At 39.9% G+C, this 16,891-nt stretch overlaps 3 pseudogenes; 1 reads left to right on the top strand and 2 right to left on the bottom strand.

Moving 5' to 3' along the window:
* Nucleotides 1-3,498: 3,498 nt before the first annotated feature.
* Nucleotides 3,499-4,523, bottom strand: LOC130140743 (uncharacterized; annotated as a pseudogene).
* A 4,544-nt stretch (nt 4,524-9,067) lies between these two features.
* LOC130140744 (aspartic proteinase CDR1-like) lies at nt 9,068-12,071 on the bottom strand (annotated as a pseudogene).
* A 625-nt stretch (nt 12,072-12,696) lies between these two features.
* On the top strand, nt 12,697-16,510 carry LOC115677401 (glycosyltransferase BC10-like; annotated as a pseudogene).
* Nucleotides 16,511-16,891: the final 381 nt, after the last annotated feature.

Genomic DNA, 16,891 nt, shown 5'->3' on the forward strand with positions numbered 1-16,891 from the left:
CGATGCGGTTGTGCCTCGGAGTTTCTGTGAATAGTTGGTCTGAGAATTTGGTAGCGGAGTTACTGTTGAACGTAATAGTGCTTGTATATGCAAAACAAAGTTGTTCGACAAACCTGAAATCACGTTTTGACGAGTAATCCGAATGTCGACGAATGATCCGAGCCCAACGAATTCACGTTGTGTCCTTAAGACAATTTGTCCCATCTACCGGTACCCAAGGTTGTTGAACAATTGTCTCCCAGGATAGAACGGATCGCCTTTCCAAAGAAGTGGTACTTCTTCAAAGGAAATGTTCGAATGCAACTTCGCAGAATAATCGCACAAATGACAATGATGAAGAAAAGGAAAAAATGAAAATGTCTAGAGTGCATCGGGAAAAAAGTCTCGCGGGAATAAAAATGCCACGAAGAGTCACTGTACCGAACAGAACAGTTCGGTTATATATAGCGAAAATGAAGAGTCGCGAGCAATGAAGACTCACTTGAACCGAAGCGGTTTTCGTTCGGGCTGTGAACAGTTGTGACTTGAACCGAAGCGGTTTTTCGTTCGGGCGAACCTCACCTCACGAACAGACATGTTTATTTGTCCAAAATAAATAAATAAATAAATAATTTCTAACAAAACATGTCTGTTCGGGAAAAAATAAAAACCAATAGAATGGACCCGGGCCCGGTTCGAGCTGGCCGGACTGCGGCGCGCGTGCGCGCGGGTGGGGGTGGGGGAACCGACTTAGCTTGGCATAGGTCCTCTTCCTTCCACAAAAGTGGGGTTTGAGAGGCTCATCTAAATAAAACCATCTCCCATCACAACTTCTATCCAATGTGGGACTATTTCCATCCACACTTCTCATTCACAATTTATGGATTTTGGATACTAAAATCCCAACAATCCCCCACATGAATGAGAAGTTCAGATATCATGACTCTTCGTGTATGCATGAGATGTAATGTGCGATTATTCCATGAGAGAACGTTGCATTGGGATAAGTAGTCTGAGGTTTTGAACTTTCCCTAGTGAGACCTATCGGACTTACTCGGTCAATCAGAAGACTTGATGTCTTTGAACTGTCGACCTTCGGTGTAAGTCTAGACAATAGAAATCACACAATTATCTCTCAAACAAAGTTGGTTCTCACTGTTGTGTTCGTTTTGGCCATGAACACCGCCTGGTTTCATGAGTGCTTTGAAGAATTTGGCCTTTCAAATTCTTTATAGAAGCGGCCCTCACTTCACACTCACATAAGTGATTTCTGATTGTGTGGTATATTACATACTCGAATCAGAATCATTAAAAGCTTACATTTAACCTCCACATGTTAGTACTGTCTCCATACGAGAATGAGTAAGAGTTGACAGTACACTACTCCGCCTGCATAACTTGGTTGTCCCTTTGAACCTAGATCTTGGGATCTCCAGTCAACTAGGTTAGGTTTCCGCTATGATTACTTATTTTATAGGCCTTAAACCCATTCCCCTTAATGTTTTTGCAACTAACTCTCTAGTTAGGCCTTTTGTTAATGGATCCGCAACATTATCTTTTGACTTCACATAGTCAATCGTGATAATTCCACTAGAGAGTAATTGTCTTACAGTATCGTGTCTTCGACGTATATGTCGAGACTTTCCGTTATACATGACATTCCTTGCCCTGCCTAGTGCCGCTTGACTATCACAATGAATACACACAGCTGGCATTGGTTTAGACCAATTAGGAATGTCTTCTAGGAAATTTCGAAGTCACTCAGCTTCTTCACCGGCCTTATCCAAAGCAATGAATTCTGCTTCCATAGTAGACCTTGCAATACAAGTTTGTTTGGATGACTTCCAAGACACTGCTCCCCCACCAAGTATAAACACATACCCACTTGTGGATTTTGTGTCTCTTGTGCCGGTTATCCAATTTGTATCACAGTATCCTTCAAGTACCGCTGAATACTCTGTGTAGTGCAAAGCATAATTTTGAGTGTGCTTCAAATAGCCCAATACACGTTTCATAGCTTTCCAATGATTTTCATTTGGACTAATTGTAAATCGTTTTAGCTTGCTCACAGCACAAGCTATGTCTGGCCTAGTACAGTTCATGACATACATTAGACTGCCTAGTATACTAGCATACTCATTTTGAGCTTTGCTTTCACCAGTATTCTTTAAAAAATGTAAATTAACATCTATCGGAGTCTTTACTGGTACAATATCTAGATTCTTACACTTTCCAAGAATTGTCTCAATATAATGGGACTGTGATAGAGCTAATCCTCCAGATGTCTTATGGATTTTAATTCCTAAAATAACATCTGTAACCCTCATATCTTTCATATCAAATTTACTTATGAGCATTCGTTTGGTTGTATTGACAACCTCACTATCGCTACCCATTATAAGCATGTCATCTACATACAAGCACAAAATAACAAAACCATTATGAGTGTTCTTAACATATACACATTTATCACACTCATTAATCTTAAAACCATTCGACAACATGATTTGGTTGAATTTAGCATGCCATTGTTTTGGTGCTTGTTTCAATCCATAGAGTGACTTGATAAGCCGACATACTTTCTTCTCTTGTCCTGGAACAATGAACCTTTCGGGTTGTTCCAAATATATTTCTTCTTCCAAATCCCCGTTTAAGAAAGCTGTTTTAACATCCATTTGATGGATTTCAAGCCTATACACCACTGCTATGGCAATTAGCATCATCATAGATGTAATTCTAGTAACAGGTGAATAAGTGTCAAAATAATCAAGGCCTTCTCGTTGCTTGTATCCTTTTACTACAAGCCTAGCTTTATACTTATCAATAGTACAATCCGCTTTCATTTTCCTCTTGAAAATCCACTTACATTGTAGTGGTTTATTACCAGGAGGAAGGTCAACCAATTCCCATGTATGGTTTGACAGGATGGATTCAACTTCACTATTGATAACTTCTTTCCAGAACGGGGCTTCTGGGGATGTCACAGCCTCTTTAAAGGTCCGAGGCTCATTCTCTAACAAATATGTTAGAAAATCATTTCCAAAGGACTTAGAAGTTCTTTGTCTTTTACTACGTCTAGGTTCATCCTCTATAGGATCGCTTTTAGGTGTAGTATCCTGAGGCCTCTTATCGTTGTTAATTAGCTTATATACTATGTTATACGGAAATATATTTTCAAAGAACGAAGCGTCCCTTGACTCAATAATCGTATTGACATGCATATCGGGGACATCAGACTTATGAACAAGAAATCGATATGCATTACTATTAATAGCATATCCAATAAAGACACAATCAACGGTTTTCGGTCCTATTTTAACCTTTTTAGGTTTAGGAATCGCAACCTTAGCTAAGCACCCCCACACTTTGAAATATTTCAAATTAGGCGTTCTGCCTTTTCACTTCTCATAGGGAGTTTGTCGTGTCTTTCTTTGGGGTATTCTATTCAAAATAAAATTTACCGTCAAAACAGCTTCCCCTCACAAATTCTGTGGTAAACCGGAACTATTCAACAATACATTCATTGTTTCCTTTAAAGATCGGTTTTTCCTTTCCGCCACTCCATTAGCTTGTGGCGCATAAGGAGGAGTAATTTGGTGAATAATACCAAACTCAGAACAAATTTTTTCAAAAGGAAATTCATATTCACCTCCTCTGTCACTTCTTATCATCTTAATTTTCTTATTTAACTGAGTTTCAACTTCGGACTTATAAGTTTTAAAAGCATTCACAGCCTCATCTTTGCTACTAAGCAAATAAACATAACAATACCTCGAGCAGTCATCTATAAACGTTATAAAATACTTTTTACCACCTCTTGACGGTATTACTTTCAAATCACAAATGTCTGTGTATATTAAATCTAAAGGTTCTGTAATTCTATTATCTATAGAATGAAAAGGAGGCTTAGAAAATTTTGATTCATCACACACTTGACATTTTTCACTTGGACAGTCGAATTTTGGCAATAACCCCATGTTCATTAATTTCTTTATTGACTTATAATTAACATGTCCTAGTCTAGCATGCCATAAATTAGGAGACTCAAGCACATAAGCAGAAACAAATTTATTCATAACATCATTGGGTATAACAGTCATTACATTCAACTTGAATATACCATCATTAAGGTAACCCTTTCCTACATACATCTCATTTTTGGAGAGTACAAACTTATCAGATACAAACACCAACTTGAAACCATTCTTGCTAAGAAGAGATCCGAACACTAAATTCTTGCGTATGTCTGGCACATGTAGCACATGGTTTAATATCACAACTTTCCCAGATGTCATCTTCAAAGCATCCTTTCCAACACTTTCAACCTTAGAAGTTGATGAATTACCCATGTAGAGTTTTTCATCACCTTCCATTGGTGTGTATGATGAGAACATAGATTTATTGACGCATATATGACGAGTTGCTCCAGTATCAATCCATCATTCTTTGGGGTTTCCCATCATGTTGCACTCGGATATCATAGCACTAAGATTGATATCATCAACACCATTGGAAATCTGTTCCACCACATTCGCCTGAGTCATCTTTGTTTTCTTGGCTCTACAGTCTTTGGCACGATGTCCAGACTTTCCACAATTGTAGCATTTGCCAATGAATTTTTTCAGGCCTTAGGTGGATCCCTGTCCATAGTTTTTCCTCTTCTTGTTAGTTTTTGATCCTTCTTCAACAACGTTGGCCCTTGAGACTGCCAGATTGCTGCTAACTTTCTTCTCGGAATTCCTATTGTCTTCCTCTATCCTCAATCAAACAATTAAGTCTTCAAGTGATAATTCCTTTCTCTTGTGTTTGAGATAATTCTTGAAATCTTTCCAAGACGGTGGTAACTTTTCAATAAAAGCAGCCACTTAAAATGATTCACTAATCATCATACCTTCAGCATGAATGTCATGCATGATCACTTAAAGTTCTTGAACTTGATTTAAGACGGTTTTAGAATCTACCATCTTGAAGTCCAGAAATTTGCCGACGATGAATTTCTTCAACCCAGCATCTTTCGTTTTGTATTTCTTGTCCAAACTTTTCCACAACTTCTTAGCCGTTTTCAACGGACTATAAACGTTGTAGAGGGAATTGTCCAGACCATTGAGGATATAGTTGCGACACAGGAAGTCAGAATGCTTCCATGCATCTACAGCAGCAACATTTTCCTTGTTTGTCTCTCCTTCATCCAACTTCGGAGCATCCTCCATGAGGAACCTTGCCAAGTTCAAAGTGGTGAGATAGAACATCTTCTGTTGCCATCTCTTGAAGTCAGCCCCATTGAACTTTTCTGGCTTCTCTCCATGAGTCGGAATAGACGCAATAGGCGTCATTGATGTTGTAGCCATTTCTGCCACGAAGACAAAAATGATTGAGAAATGCAATTATACAAACACGATAAAAATTGTCTTAAGATTGTTGAACGTAATAGTGCTTGTATATGCAAAACAAAGTTGTTTGACAAACCTGAAATCACGTTTTGACGAGTAATCCAAATGTCGACGAATGATCCGAGCCCAACTAATTCACGTTGTGTCCTTAAGACAATTTGTCCCCTCTACCGGTACCCAAGGTTGTTGAACAATTATCTCCTAGGATAGAACGGATCGCCTTTCCAAAGAAGCGGTACTTCTTCAAAGGAAATGTTCGAACGCAACTTCATAGAATAATCGCACAAATGGCAATGATGAAGAAAAGGAAAAAATGAAAATGTCTAGAGTGCGTCGGGAAAAAAGTCTTGTGGGAATAAAAATGTCACAAAGAGTCACTATATCGAACAGAACAGTTCGGTTATATATAGCGAAAATGAAGAGTCGCGAGCAATGAAGACTCACTTGAACCGAAGCGATTTTTCGTTCGGGCGAACCGAACCTCACGAACAGACATGTTTATTTGTCCAAAATAAATAAATAATAATTTCTAACAAAACGTGTTTGTTCGGGAAAAAATAAAAACCGATAGAATGGACCCGGTGCCAGCCAGCCGGATGGGCGGCGGCGCGGGAGCGGGTGGGGGGAACCGACCTAGCTTGACATAGGTCATCTTTCTTCCACAAAAGTGGGATACCCCTTGGGGCCCAAACCCATTTGAGAGGCTCATCTAAATAAACGATCTCTCATCACAACTTCTATCCAATGTGGGACTATTTCCATCCACACTTCTCATTAACAATTTATGGATTTTGGATACTAAAATCCCAACTGTTACGACATCGCATGAGTTTTCATCTGTACTATAAATGCTAAAAAAGGATGAACATAAAGAAGACGACAGTTTGTCTATGCAGAAACAGGAAAAGAAGAAGTTGGTCTTGATAGCTCTAATGCTACCGAGAAAAGGATTTAAGGCGGTTCAGTCGACCAAGCAGAGGACCCTTGGAAGCCTACATCTACAATGGGCAACTCCTAATTTTTCATTTTACCTCGGGGGGTTTCATTATCTTTAAATAAGATGAAATACGTCTCCGAGGATAAGCATGAATATCGGTTGAAAATGTAAATATAACCGTTCTTTTCTTCTTTATCAATTTGAGACAAATCTCCTAATAAATATGGACCCTACTAACTGGTCGCCCTTATCTTTTCAATGCATGCGGAGTTGATTACGCGGTGAATTTCTTGAGGATATCACATCGGTTACATGCTGATGGAATGGTGCTACCGTGATTTGGATAATGGTGAAACGAAAGCCCACCATGCAAAGCTCTCCTCTCCACTACAGAAGACAAGAGCTTCCATCTGGAACTGAGAAGGTGACAACAAACGGTAAACACGTGATAGGATACATATGTTTGTTCGATCGGAACACCACGTGACCGTCCATCCTTTTGGTATTCAAAGCCATATATGTTTACAAAATATGCTGATTTAACGAAATAAAATTGCTCATTACACATGAGTTAATTTATAACATATTCGCGAAACGAACGTGATCATAAGTTTACTGGCTATATGAATAAAGAAGAACGAGGCGTATCTATGTCTACTGGCTAAAATTTGCATGGACTTTGATTACGATGCTTCGATTATTAAATGGACAGCCAACTGTGGGAATATAACAAACTACCCCCATTGAATAACACCCCCATGTTAGTCATGGGAAATTATGTTTCTCCCTCCGATGGCAAACCCTTGATTATAGAAACATTTTTTTCGTACTTACGTGATGAATTTTTCAAGGATATCATCGGTTACATGCCGATTAAATGGGCGCTAACATGCTTAATTACTCAATTAGATTACATGTATACATGCTCTATATGAATGAAGAGTGTGCTATGCAGGAACAGACCCAGTTTCCCCAATCATTTTACGTGATTAAATGTGCTATGAATCGAATCGCCTTAAAATCCGGGGCCTACTATGCTCTGCCCAATACGAAATGATGGTATTAAATTCTTCTTTTGGTCACATATGTGAACGGTATTATTGACCAGAAGGCACGTATCAACTTACATTCCTGATGCTTCACTGATGATTCAAAAGCTAAGCTCTCGTGTGACCCACTCACTAGTTGCAGTGTTGAACAGCAGCTAACTACATGCAACTACGTACACCTTTTAGATTGAGTACGGGCTTAATATACACCATGTTTAAATCCAATGAAACGATGGATTCGATTTCAAACCTATTCTTAACGAAATGGTCATTCGAAATTACCATGCATGGAACTTCAGCCTCTTGATGTTTTTTTCAATTCCTGGATGCACTTAGGGTGCGTTTGGGAACCACTTTCCCGAAACCCCTTGAGCTTTAAAGGCCCTTGGGTAATTGCAAGTACCGTTTAACAAATTATTGGAGAGTTTTGGGAAGATGCAATTGCATTTCCAAAGGCCTCTAAAGATCTTTGACTCAAGGTAGGTTCGGAGTTATTTCCGGAATGTTAATATTTTTTTTTCCCTCGCTAAACTTTCATAATAACGGAAATGCCCTCACCTTACGTGACGTTGCCAGCGAAGGACTCAGCCACTAACAAGCCGCCGGCCAGCCGTCCCTAAGGTCACGCAACCCCAGGCGACAACAAAGGGTTGAGATTTAAAAAAAAAAAATAACTAGCATACAACCGTTAACGCCCATCAGGATGGATCCAATTTCGTTCAGATGTTTCTCGGCCGAGTTCAGCAATATTCAATTTCAAGCGCGTCTCATATAAACATTGAAAATATGTAATGAACTGAGACCTTCAGAAATGAACTCTGGAGTGAGCAATTACCGGATTTGCTTCTAATGAGGACAAACAGAAATCGACTACAACTTATGCAATAGAGTTAGACAAGTGAAGCCAGCGAAGACATTAAACTCAATCAAATCTAGACTCGGGACGTTCATTGATGCAACTCAAGGATTTTGTAGAGTCTCTCGGTTAAACATAAATCTGAACTAAAATTGGGGTAATCAAGGCAAATCCAGGCCATCGATCCAAGCAAATTCAGAGAATCACAGATGCAAACGGCATCACAAGGTGAACACTAAATGCTGCAGCAGGAACACTAAACATCAAACAAGATTAAGAATGAGTATGCGCAGAAAGTGCTGTCAAGAGCATCGATCATGACCAAGTCATGATTGCAGACAAATCAAGCACAAAAACGCTGAGAATTTGAGCCAACGAATGAGAAAGGAACAAGTTGCGAACTTGAGAGAACTTGGAGCAAACTAACCGGAAGACGAGGCAGAGAACAGAGGAGGCTTCCAAAGCGGTTGTGGAAACGGCGAGTGACCGGCAGTGAAGGCGGTGGTTGCTGGTGGACTGAAATGCGACCGAGAGGAGTAAAGAAGCCACTGGAAATGCGGGAAAAAGACTGAGAACAATGGTATTGACTGAATCGAATCTTAGCTTTTAATCCTTTTGTACGCGATCAAATGATACAAAAGCTAGAATCGAAGTTCAATTAAGTTGTAACCATCGAGAAGCTAATGTGAAAAAGAGCGAGTTGATCTCGATTCTAGAGGAAGAAAAGCATAGAAGAATTCAAATTCCATCGTTCTCATTGTACGTATGACATGCTTAGCCTCGAAGCGCGAGTCTTCAGTTGGTGTTGGCAACACGGATCCAGAGAGATTGACACAGAATTCATATTCCATCGTTCTCTAAAATGCCTTCTTTTTATCTCAAAGTAACTCCTTTCACAAAAAGGTCATTCATATCCCCTCTCATTTTTACTAAAGAAAATACCAACTACATCGATACCGTATCGGTGGATAATTTTTTAATCACAAGTGATCATACAAGTGATTGGAGAGCACTGCAGTCGATCCTTTGGAAGAAAATCTTGCCCTGTTTGATGTCATACCCTATATTATAGGACTATTGTGCCAGCACTCCAATCACGGATACGCCGTTCATATCGGGGAAATGACTTACCGATGGCCATGCACAAGACATTCGTCGATAACTGGAAGAACATGCTGTTGGTGTCTAAGCCGAGTTGTGCGCCGCTCGAGAATTGAAAGGTGACGACCGGGAATCCCGTCAAATCTCTCTCCACGCTCCCTGCATAGCAAAAGAACTCCGGATGACTCACCCTGTTCAGCTTTCCCACCAACAGACTCTCGACCTCATTTTGCAACGGAACTTACGCCTTTTCCTTCAGGAAGGTGAACGTGGCGCCCGAGTCTATATATACTCCTCCTTGACCCATAAGCCCTCTTTTGAATACCAAGGGGTCGATCTGTAGCTTCTTCTCTCCGACGCTAATACCTCGGAGGTCCAAATCCCCAAGCTGAGTTCATTGTATTGATACTGGGGGTCGTGTATGTTGCCGAAGCAGTAGGAAAATTTGGAGCCTAATTGTTTAACCAGAGTTGGCAAATTACCATCACCAACGCCCAGTCCTAATATCCCGCTTTCTTGCCCATCCGCACTAAATTTATTTACGTGGCCACATCCGAGCACCTCAATCGACACTTTTACTGTGCCCTCGTCGGATGTTTCAAAGGTCGCTTGTTCAGAGGCGAGGTTTCCGGTTGTGGTGGTTTTGTCAAGATACGAACTCTCGTAAATGCAATACTCATTATTAGGATCGCACTTGTCACCAGATTGTACACAAGCGATGGAACCGTACGTAGCGAATATTGGAGTACGTTGACGATTTGGCGGGATCGAAAAGAGGAGGAGATTGTTTGAAGCAAGTAGAGCAAGGTAGGCACTGAAACCAAAGGAGGTCGCTTGCCGTGTCAATTATCACGAGTTGTGTCTATTTGATTTTTTTTTTCAAATTTGATTGAATTTCAATCATATGTCTTTCCCAGTTATCATGTAGTTATTCTATCATCTCCTGTACATGAACCAATCGAGTATAATCCCCTGTGGCAAGCCTACACAGTATATGAATTAATAAAGGAATTTCATATTCTGCGAAAGTTCCAAAGTTTAGTGAAGACGCTTATTCAAAGACATTTCTAGAAACATGAAAAAAAAAAGTTTCACAAAATGAAAATGAATGTGAACACTTGTGCATTTCTAAAATTCGAAATGTTTAGCTTTTAAATAAAGTTCAAATTGCAATTACTACAAGTGGAAACTTAAGGCTTCATTTGTTTCATAGAAAATAACTTTCAGGATAAAGTTTTCCAAATTTTCCGACGTTTGGTTCATAGAAAATAAACTAGTCAAGGAAAATATTTTTCATCAATGGAAAAAACAACTTCAAAAGTAGGGACAATGATTTTCCCTCCTCTTTATTTCACCCAGACTAAGCACGTTCTCCTTTGTGCACTTCTTTTAATTATTTTTTATTTTCATTTTTAAAAAATTGATTTTTTAATTATTTATCTTTTTCTTTTTCCTTCTTCTTCGGCCGGTCGCCAGCCACAAGCGAGGTATGAGCTCGTCCAAGCCGGCAAGGCTCAGCCTTGCGATTTAGAGCAAAGCCAAAGGAGCCTAAAATTAGATACCCTATCCAGGGTAAACCGATTCTTCAACCAAATTGATTCACCCCAAAACCAGCCTAAAATCAGATTTACCAAGTTGGTTTCGACCAGTTTCTTGGTTGATCCGAACCCAATGCTTATCCCTACCAGGCTACCACACGCCCCACTATGTACAACTGCTAGTTAACCACCACTCCTTCATTACATGCCTAGCCGAACCTCCACCACCTTGCCAACATCACCAGATCCTGCTCGCACCTCTTAGAGACCCAATTCATTTCCTTGAGCCCTTACGCCCCCGGCCCCCCCTCCCCCAACGACAAGGAGGGTGTCATCCCACTGAACAATTTGCCAATTCAATTAACCAGTTATTTTTGAACGGAATATCACCGAAGTAGACACCGGCCATCTTACGTGATGGCAATTGGCACTGATTTCGACAATTTTTTTTCTCCTTTTCTTTTCTATCTGTTCATTGAGGGCGGCGAGGCGAGTTCGCGGTCAAGATCAAGGTGTTGAAGATTTGGACAAGTGCTCATGTATATGTCCGAAGCAAAGCCAGAAACAGAAAAGAGAGGATCGGTTAAAAACGGCAAGAGAGAGTCCAAAACTAAGCACACTCTTTGCTTAGTCATTCGCTTCTTCCTTGAGCCATTTCCATACTGAGAAGAGCTATAGATCAGATGGCGCAAACGGCAAAAACTAAGCCGCATCAAGATCAAGGGGTTGAAGAAGATTGGGCGAGTGCTCATTTATGTCAAATAACGCTGTTCTTCGCGGAAGGTTCTCGTTCATGTCAAATATGGTGTGGCATTCCTCAGTCCCACGGCCAATAGTGGAAACTCGATCCACCATCAGGAACAGTGAAGGATACAATCTGGTTTCGCATACAAACCCAGATTTTTTCCTGCAATGGAGCTCGAAACACTACGAGTTTCTTCACATTTTTCAAGCTCAAAGATAACCCATCCGAGGTATTGTCTCTCCTCTCACTTCCGGTTCGTCTTTTTTTATTCAGTACCTATCAAGTCGCAATTTTTATGAGATGCCCCTTTCATAATGTTACCGTGAGTCTACCCCTCCTTAAGTTTGTCATGCTCCTGGTAGATTGTAAAAAAGAGTGGACAACTGAAATTTGTGATGAAAATCTTGCCTGGCCTGACTAATATGCGTACCCATAAGGCCATTAGCTGCATTCTCTATCCAACTATCTGTCTCCATCTGCACCGCACAAGACGCAGTTTAGGCTATGTAAGAAGCAATGAGATGCACCAAGGATATGTCACCGTTGTTTAAATTACACTGCTATGTTTTGTATATCAAAAATTGCGTTGGAATGTATTTGACACTGTCGAATTTGGTATGGCAAGATAGTTGTGTTGGAATGGTTGTGGCATCTTGTTGACATAGAAAATTCATGGACCAACTGGAAACAAAATGCTGCAATACTTGCCCGTGTTCTCAAATTTGGTTAATTCACCCCCACAACAGAGTCGACTAGTCAGCTGCGTGTTGTTTCTGATTTGGATACTTTGTTTTCTGAATTATTTTGCTTCTGTTTAAACTTTGGTTCCCATTGATTATTGTTCCATTTATACACAACCAAACTCGCAGTGGTGTTCAGCCTCCCTGTTTGTCCTGGTATTGTGTTCCTTTTCCGTTATTTTGATTTTGGAAGGGTGAACTCTTCCGAGGATTAAATGGAGTGTGCCTCATGTGAGGTTTGCCGGATGTTTAGATTTTTGAAATGTTGCCGGATGGACATTTTATGGGAAAGCTTTCCTTACCAAAAAAAAAAAAAAGACATTTTATGGGAAAGCTTTGATGCATTAATCTAGTCTTCTTGATGGAAACAGCTGAAGGTCGGAGATTCGGTATGGATTGTGTCCAAATTTTGGTGGCCAATCGCCCTCGTCTTCCGTTGAAGAAGATGATGTGCACTATGGTGGGATTTGCAATGGGAATTATATTCCTGATTATCGTGTCCATAAATCCTCCCAGTCACAGTCTTGCCCACATAATTTCTTTCAGAGATTACCACACTTTTCCAGATTGGCGTCCTGCAAGGGAATACTCTGATGAAGAGCTGGCATCACGTGTTGTGACCACGGACATACTTAACACGCCTCCACTTAAAACAATGAACCCAAAAATAGCTTTCATGTTTTTGAGTCCCGCTTCGCTACCTTTTGAGGAGTTGTGGGATAAGTTTTTCCAGGTAAGATTTCACATTTACTCTTTCTATTCCTATATGTTGGAATTTAGATTGTGCGGAAGGAAAAATTTGATATGATAGTCCGTGGTTTGAGTGTGTGCAAGTTTATATGTGTATGGTATAGTTGATGGGGAGGGGCAAGGTATTGTTGACCACAATTGTTGACCTATTTTACAAGATTGTTCTAGTCTAAGTTTTTGGCTTTTGTAAGCCATAATCTTTGACATCTATTTGGTAGTGTGCTGGCCTATTCCTCAAGCATAGCTGATTTTGTTTTGTGGCCTCCATTGCCGACATCCTCAAGCCTCAATCTCTGACATCTTCTCAATCTGAATTCCTCTTGAATGCTGCCCACGTAGTCTTCAAGATGTCATCTTCAACTTGGGCCATTCTTACTTTTTTTTTTTGCTGCTGCTTGCTTGCTTTCACACTTTGCTTCTCTCGTTGTTGAAGTCTTCTTTGACTTGCTTCAGCAGCTGGTGTAAACTTGTGGCTCTCATTCGGCTACTTCTTGATGAAGAAAATGTGTTTGTAGATTTGGTTGAAAATAGATCACCAATTTCCAACATTGTACTTGCTGGCATCTCGAGCCTTTGTACCATTAAAGATTGATAGAGTCTTTCTTTTGTGGCTCTGATAATCACTGCTTGCACACTATGGAATGAATAAGAGATGATTCCTGCAGGGATTATCGCTATTTGTTTCAGTGGATGCATTTAGTTTGTGCATTCTGAAGTCCTTTGAAGTCCCATCTGTGGAAAAGATATTTCTAAGTTTCTTGACCATCTAATGCTTGTCCCAGATATTTTTATCTTGTTTGATCAAAGAGTAACTTCCTTTGTTCTCATTATTCCACTCTTCTAGAAAAGTCTGATAAAACAGAAGATTACCTTTGCTGCAGGACTTTGCTTGCGGGTGCTATTCTTAATACACACAATTTTTGTAGAGCATAGTATACTTATGTATGAGCAGACATCGATGTAGTTGAAGAAAGAATAGTAGCTAAGCAGATGCATACACAATACCACTGCTGCTTAATTTTGTCTTTCTTGACTAACGATATCTTTGTCTTTGCTGTTAGGGTCACGAAGGAAGATTCACGGTTTATGTCCATGCATCTAAAGAAAAACCTATGCATGTGAGCCATTTCTTCCATGAACGAGACATTTGGAGCGACCAGGTTCAGTAACTTACTTTGCACTTTGGCACAATTGAAAGTTGTTTTGGTAGAGGCACCTTGTGTTTGTGGAGTGCAAGTTTTTTCATGAAAGCCAAAATCTGCTAATTAAGTTTTATGCAAAAGAAAGATAAACGAGGAAGAATTTGGTGGGTATGTGCCTAGTGCATTTTGGAGCTAATGGTCTCAAAACACACTAAATGCAATACCATTGAACTTTTTTATTTAAAAGAAAAATCCATGGGATTGTTACTGTGCAAAATTCCATTATGTAATTCTTTTTCTCCGGTTGAGCGCTTTAGCCAGATTATGAGAGATTCCCCTTTTAACGAGAGGGACATTTACCTATGCAGGTGGTGTGGGGAAAATTTTCCATGGTTGATGCTGAGAGACGGTTATTGGCAAACGCTCTTAAAGATGATGATAACCAACATTTTGTGTTACTCTCTGATAGGTAATGAGGCAAAAAAATTAAAATTTTCCTATCTCTTATAATGAAAAAAATTGAAGAAGCTTGCTTCTAAGTTCTGATTTCTAATCTTGTGGTGTTGCAGCTGTGTGCCATTGCATACTTTTGACTATGTGTACGATTATCTTATGCACACAAATATCAGCTACGTTGACTGGTAAGCACACATTGTTTTTTTGTATTGTATTACGCTTCCTACTTATTTTCTGTGCCTCGTGGCTGTACCTCTTTGGTTGCAACTGTTCTTTAAGTGAGAAGGCAAGGTGACTCGTTCTCAACTATTTTCTATTTCCCATGTAGCTTCTTGGATCCCGGTCGACATGGCAATGGCAGATACTCGGAGAAAATGCTACAGAAGTCAAGAAGAGTGATTTCCGGAAAGGTGCCCGGGTATGTCAAGAATTAGTGAGATGTTATGCATTTATATTGCTTTTCAGATGGTAGAAGTCTTGCAACATCTAAATTTGTTTTAGGACTCTCTACGTTGTCTTTTTTTTTGTCTTGCTGCAATGTGTTTTAGTGGTTTTAAACCACATATGTTGGCTTCTGAACTCAAGAGTTTTTCACACATATTTCGAATTAATTGCTGAGTTCTCTGCAGTGGTTCACAATGAAGCGGCAGCATGCTTTAATTCTTATGGCTGACAGTCTATATTACTCGAAATTCAGGGACCATTGTCAGGTGAATGTGCTTATTCAGTTGCTTTCAATCCTATTGCGTATCATCTTGTTATTATTGGGTTTGTGGATCATAGTTTTTGCCCCTATTGTGAACATCGCCTGCATGTATCCCATTAAGATATTTTGCTTTCGAAGAGTGTTGTTGTTCCGGTTTCTTTCGTTCTTCATTTTTTCATTCTGGACATTTCTTGGCCAAAATTCTCTGGACAGTTGACTTGTCAATTCATCACATCATATTTGTTTGGTCCAGTCGCTTTTAAGATATCTATCGTTGTAGCCATGATTCTTGAACATTCTGTGATATAGTAAGATGTTAATTAGACATTCTTTACACCTACAGCCAGGTTTGGATGGTAAAGATTGCATCGCCGATGACCATTACATCCCGACCTTTCTCAATGTAAGGATCCTCCTGTGTTACAACCTCGGTTTTTGATGTCATCTCACCAATCTCCAACTTGACAAGTTTCTTCCTGCACGTGTTCTCAGATGGTGGATCCTGGTGGAATTGCAACATGGTCGGTGACACATGTCGATTGGTCCGAGAGAAAATCGCACCCCAAATCCTACAGGGCTCAAGATGTCACATATGCGCTTCTGAAAAATATTATGGTATGCACAACAATTTACCATTGTTTGTACAAGATGACAATTTAACTATCATCAGACTTCAAAAAAGAAAAAAAAAACTATCACTCTGTGAAGTAGGAAACTGCCAACTGTGACTTCTCCTTTGTTTGTGTGAAACATAGTTATAATGTATGTAAATTACTGTTCCCATATTTCTGTCATGAGTTTGACCGTGCCTATATGTCATTTGTGCAGTCTATTGATGTGAGCGTACATGTGACGAGCGACAGTAAGGTATGCAATGTTTGTATCCGATCTCGAAATATTCATAAATAGGCTGAACGAAAATTTTGTTGCTTGGATTTCTGCAGCCTGAAGAGCAGATAAAACCTTGTTTGTGGAATGGGGTGAAGAGGCCATGTTACCTGTTTGCGAGGAAGTTCCACCCAGAAACATTGGACAATCTTTTGCATCTCTTCTCCAATTATACGACATTCTGAGCAGGTAAAACCTAGTTGGTGGTCCCATTCTGTTTATTTTATCCCCTCCAGAGGAAAAGCCTCATGTAGAAAAGCCTCTTTCCTCATATAGCTTAGTTAGGCCGCTATCATGATATGAACTGGGGATCTACACTTATTTGAAACTTGCATCAAGCAAGTTAAAGGAACAACCATCTTTGGGTTCGTGTTGAAACCATTTTCACGTCTCATTTGGATTACGTGCAGTCGAGCATATTCCTTATGTCAAATACATGGTGCAAAAGACGCCAGGGATGAAATAATTGAAGCCAAAACATTTACCTTCAAAATCACATAGGAATCTCCAGTGAAGAATTTTCCGTGAGATGATTGAGGAACCGGACTACGAATGGTTAAGGAGAATCCTACATGAACCCTTAGATGGTAATCTGAATAGAAACAAAGAACATA

The sequence above is a fragment of the Syzygium oleosum genome, unplaced genomic scaffold (genome assembly GCF_021117445.2).
Source record: "Syzygium oleosum isolate NSW1041296 unplaced genomic scaffold, Sole_v2.1 Sole_v2.21, whole genome shotgun sequence".
NCBI lineage: Eukaryota > Viridiplantae > Streptophyta > Magnoliopsida > Myrtales > Myrtaceae > Syzygium > Syzygium oleosum.